This window comes from Eptatretus burgeri, chromosome 2 (assembly GCF_056783735.1).
Source record: "Eptatretus burgeri isolate ZD-2024b chromosome 2, Ebu_testis_v1, whole genome shotgun sequence".
Lineage (NCBI taxonomy): Eukaryota > Metazoa > Chordata > Myxini > Myxiniformes > Myxinidae > Eptatretus > Eptatretus burgeri.
In genome coordinates, this window is record NC_140962.1 from 122,536,377 (window position 1) to 122,542,376 (window position 6,000).

A 6,000-nucleotide genomic window follows, 5' to 3' on the forward strand; every position below is an offset into this window, starting at 1 on the left:
TGGAAGCAACGTCAGCACAAGCACTGTTCGTCGAGAGCTTCATTAAATGAGTTTCTATGGCCGAGCACCACATACAAGCCTCAGATCACCATCCGCAATGCCAAGCGTCGGCTGGAGTGGTGTAAAGCTCACCGCCATTAGACTGGAGCAGTGGAAATGCGTTCTCTGGAGTGATGAATCATGCTTCACCATCTGGCAGTCTGATGGACGAATCTGGGTTTGGCGGATGTCAGGAGAACGCGACCTGCCTGAATGCAGTAACAACTGTAAAGTTTGGTGGAGGAGAAATAATGGACTGGGGCTGTTTTCCATGGTTCAGGCGAGGCCCCTTAGTTATAGTGAAGGGAAATATTAACGTTACCGCATACACTGACATTCTAGATGATTCTGTGCTTGCAACTTTGTGGCAACAGTTTGGGGAAGGTTCTTTCCTGTTTCAGCATGACAATGCCCCATGCACAAAGTGAGTATCATACAGAAATGGTTTGTCGAGATTGGTGTGGAAGAACTTAACTGGCCTGCACAGAGCCCTGACCTCAACTCCATCAAACACCTTTGGGATGAATTGCCACACTGACTGCAAGCCAGACCTAATTGTCCAACATCAGTGCCTGACTTCACGAATGCTCTTGCGGCTTAATGGAAGCAAATGCCCGCAGCAATGTTCCAACATCAAATGGAAAGCCTTCTCAGTTGAGTGGAGGCTGTTATAGCAGCAAAGGGGGGGGGGGGTGACAAACTCCATATGAATTCCCATGATTTTGGAATGAGATGTTGGACAAGCAGGTGTCCACATACTTTTGGCCATGTAGTGTATTTGCAGTCCTCTGGTGCCTCACAACAGTTTTGTTTATAACAGTTTCAGTGCAATCTCTACCTGTCCAAGACTGGTGATGTCATTGATCTCCACACTTCTTCATGAATAATTACAACTCTCAATCTTCAAATCTCACTCATTTATCAACATAACAGAACGAACATGGTCATCTACCATGACCACTATGCTTGCTTCTATTCCAGTGAATCTGACAGTCATGTTCACCATGATCAATAAATATACATAGCCTACTCCAGCTGACAAGTAACTTCTCTGTCACTTAATTCAACAATGTCTGAATTTTCCTTTTGGGTGGTGCATCAAGTTTCTGCTGTGACTTCCTTTTGGAAAATGATTTGATTATGGGCCTGCTCATTGGAAATGTTCTCTTGACAGCTCCCTTCATTTGGCTTATTCAGCAGCGATCTCATTCCTGCTGATGGTAGTCTGCCAGAACTTGTTGCCCTTTCACCTTTGCTGTGTTTTAGTGGATGGATATCTTCGTTGGAATTAAACAGGGGGCCAGCGGGCCCGGCATAGTCCTCAGACAAACGAGCGGCCCCAGCAGGTCACAGAGTGGCGACGTATATGTGAAATACTCATCCGATACAAAACAGTTCTGGTTGTCTTGCTGGACAAGTTTGTTTCATCATGCTGCTACCACATCAGTTAAGAAGTAACTTCATTATAGTGATGTCTGTCTGAACAACCATTTGTGATAACCCTCGTCCAATGCATAATACTGTAATTGAAATGGTAACTATTAATTTTTTTTCTCTAGTTGTGTTCTTTTGTATGCAGCACATGGCTGCACATAGCTTAAATTCTTCCTGCCATCCCTGTGATGCAGTGCCCCTCGAGCTGAGAACAGCAATTTGGAATTTGGCTAGGATGCTGGCAATGGCTTCGCGACTCATCCTGAAGGACCCCTTGAGATATTTAACGTCCACCAACTAATGCCCGTGGGTGGGACACCCGGCTTAACGTCTATCCGAAGGACAGCACCCACATTGATGAGTTACTCTGCATGTAAAACTATGTGATGGCAGTTTGTATCTGCGGCACGATTCAAACCCAGGCTAAATGGCTTAGAGACAAGTGTGCGTACCTCACTCATCCTCTCAATCACTCAATTTATGTAAAGAACGAACGAGTAAAAATGGGCACCATTGCTCTTTGAGAATTCTTTCTCGTACAAAACTCTTCGGGTCATTCTGTTTCTTTGGTTTAATCAGTGGCGTGTTGTCGCCAACAGGTACAATAATTTATATAGATCATACAATCAAATGTAGACAGGTAAAGGCCATTTGGCTCATTATGCTTGTGCTTTATTCACACCAGACACTGCTACCTCTTGCGGGTCGTGCTAATTGTACAGCGAACTCCAAGCATGCAGCACATACACCTTAAACAGGCTCTTTAGGAGTGACTTTAATGCGAGTTGGTCTGGCAGGATGGCCTACAGGTAAGTTCACCTTGGAGACGTCTAGTCTGAGTTTGAAAAAATTGCGGGCGGATTTCGACGAAACTTGGTGGACATGTTGGTTGTTTGACAATGACTAAATGATTCGATTTTGGTGAAGATCCGGATTTGATAATTTTTAAGTGTAGCATATTTCAAAAAGTTATGGACAGGTTATGACAAAACTAGATGGATGAGTTGCTTCAGTGACAAGAACAAGCCGATTCGATTTTCGTTTAGGTCTGAATCCAGATCTGATCTATCAGTGGCATACAAAACGTGTTGTTCAGCTTGGTGGAGGATTGCGCTCTACTGCGTGCCCTTGTAGTTGTTTTTTTTTTTTTTTTTCCTTTTATTTACTTGTAAATTGATTGGGTAAAAGTTTTAAAATAGAATAACAAAAGGATCACGGAAAAGAAGCGCCATCATTCAATCCTCCCATTTCCCTCATCATTCTCAAGCTTTGATATTCAATTGCCAGTAGATGTTAAATTTCCATTTTTTTCATATGGACAATAAATGAATAAATGCAATGAATCTTCCCAGTCCGCTTCGGTGCTTACTTGTGAATCAACCACAAGAGTGCGCTCTTCGGTGTTATAAGTTTCAGAAACGGAAAACTTGTGGCGTTTTCACACAATCCCAGCCTCTGTAACAGTCAGTAAAATCTGTAATGTGAGAAGAAAAAAAAAGATCTCATTTAGCCTTTTCCAAGTTTTGCTGAACTACCTACACAAATATCATGGAACATCACAATTGCATGTTCAAACTCTGCTGTATTACTTTTCTGATATTTCAACAAAGTTTTTGTGAGTTTCAGGTTGGTCTATTAGTGATTCTCTTAAAACGTCTCTTTACTCGTGATTCAAAGGAGCCAGTTTCAAATCCTTGTATGCCATAATCTGTCTATTCATTGTCTTTAATGATTACTACTGATAATGATGCTGCACCTGTTTGTGAAACATCAAGATAACAGCATTTTCATTTTTCCTTATTTCATCCAGTATTTTTACTTGAGACTTGTACAGGTCTACAAGAGCTTCTTCTTGTTCTTGTTGCTGTTGTGGTTCTTGTTGGGGTCGATTTTGAAATGTGCACCCATTGGTGAGACAGTTGCTGGACCACACCCACAATGGTCACTTGACTCCACCCGCCATGGCACACTGACAAAATGATATGGCCACCATCTTGGTTTTCTGGTGGACCGAGCACGCTTAGGCCTGTAGGCCTTTTCTGATTATACACTCTTCAGGTTTTTTGCGTCATATTTCCATTGGCTTTGTTTGGGTCAAGTGTTAATCACGATAAGGGTCGCAAAAAATCTAATCATATGTCGAATAAAAATGATTGAGGTTGAATCAAGCCCGTACACGCCTCCCGAAACATAGCATTCTGGAATTTGTGAACACCCCCATATTGGGGTTAAACATCTGTGACTGTGATGAATCAGCTCGTTCTGACATAACCGTGTCAGAGGCTGACATGGATGAGAGGTGTCGAGTTAATCTTTTAATCGCACATTAAATGTGTTTCCCAATTGGCCTGTTGCCCAATTTTTAAAACCAATTTACTCACACTTAATGGCAAGATCCCGTACCCAGATTGACCACCTACAGGTTTTCATGAACAAAATATTTATTACAACAGAGAGGGCGGAAGAGAGGGACACACACAAATACAAACATGTACATGACAAAACTGAGGTAACAGATATATAGTAAATCATCCCCTGTTCGGAATCACAAAGAATCTTGTCTGTATCATTTTATTCATACACATGGGAACACAGGACAGACACGGCTCTATTTAATCTTATTCATTCACATGAGAAAACGGGACAGACACGGCTCTACCTAATCATATTCATTCACATGGGAACACGGGACAGACACTGCTCTTTGTAATCTTATTCGTTCACATGGGAACATGGGACAGACACTGCTCTTTGTAATCTTATTCGTTCACATGGGAACATGGGACAGACACGGAACGAGATTAATGAGACAGATTGGAGATTCTAAGCTGAGCCGTTTAACAGCAAGGACGAGGGAGTTGATTGGACAGAAGAGGCAAAAAATATATATATTTTGTGTCACAAGTTGGGACGACAGTGTGGTCATTATTGTTTTTGTTTTTTTACAACATACTTTTATTTAATACCGTTATCTGTAAATATAATGGGGTAATGCTCTGTCTGTCCTCCCCCCCCCTCCCCGAAACATGGAAACGCTTGTCGGAGAGAAAAAAATTATGGAGTTACAGTTGCTTCAAATTAATCCAAACCGACAAGAAAATATTTTTTTAATCAATAAAAACCCAGGCAGTCTATAGGCAACGAGACCGCTGCCTTGAACTTTTCTTTTCTATGTTGTTGAGAACATTATGCCACAATATATTTGCTCTTAAGAAATTTGATATATATGTATATATGTATATATGTATATATATATATATATATATATATATATATATATATATACACACACACACACACACACACACACACACACACACACACACACACACACACACACACACACACACACACACACACACACACACACACACACACACACACACGAGACGACCCGTGAACCTGTTGGGTTCCCGTTGTGACAGCGGTTGATAAACCAGAGTTGGTGTCAAAGCCACCAATGCTCGCCTGTTTATACATTTATCGTTTTTAAAAGACAAGTCTAATAATATTTTTTATAAAGCATAGCAGTGAAATCTGATCCAAATAATTTTAAAGCAATATATGTATTTTTATATTGTGTTCAGTAACAAGAGTGCAAGTGAGCACAATATACGCCCGCACAAGAAGGTATATACAGAATTGTGCGACTACATGGAAAACAGCATCCTGTTGCCATGGCAACCACTTTAGATGACGAACGTACGTCGCGACACACCGTCTCCACAGTCTGTACCGATGTACCAAATATGAAACGTGAAAGTTGAAAACTTTGGGAGTTAGAGTGCGGAGAGGAACGGATGGAAAACAGCATCCTGGTTGCCATGGCAACCACTTTAGATGACGAACGTATGTCACGACACACCGTCTCCACAGTCTGTACCTATGTACCAAATATGAAACATGAAAGTTGAAAACTTTGGGAGTTAGAGTGCGGAGAGGAACGGACGGATGGACGGACGGACCGGTATCACATAATATGCCCGATATATATACATATATACATATATATATATATATATATATATATATATATATATATATATATATATATATATATATATATATATATATATATATATATATATCGGGCGTATAAAAAATAGTGTGGTAGATTAAAGCATTAGAAAGGAAAAAATAACTTGCACAAAAAAACTTTAAAATTTTCACGCTGACGCTGATGCTCACGTTGACGCTCACGCCGGGGGTATCGCTATCGCTCTCTGTTCTTCGAACAGGCGAGCTAAAAATCATTTCAAAAAAATAAAAAGAAAAAAGGTCCAGCAAACTATACCGCTGAGGTTTGCATTGATCAAATAATCCCGAAGAGGACTTGACTGAATCGGGAATTGTTTTTTTTAAATAATATTTTTCATTGCCTGATTTGAACGAAACTTGATACTGCACACCGCAGGCGAATGGTGAGTAAGGTGGCCCTAAAATTTTTGTGCTATCGTCTACCGTTTTGGCTGTATTTTGGGAACATACATACATATATACAAGATGAGAGTTTTAGTAATATCCTAG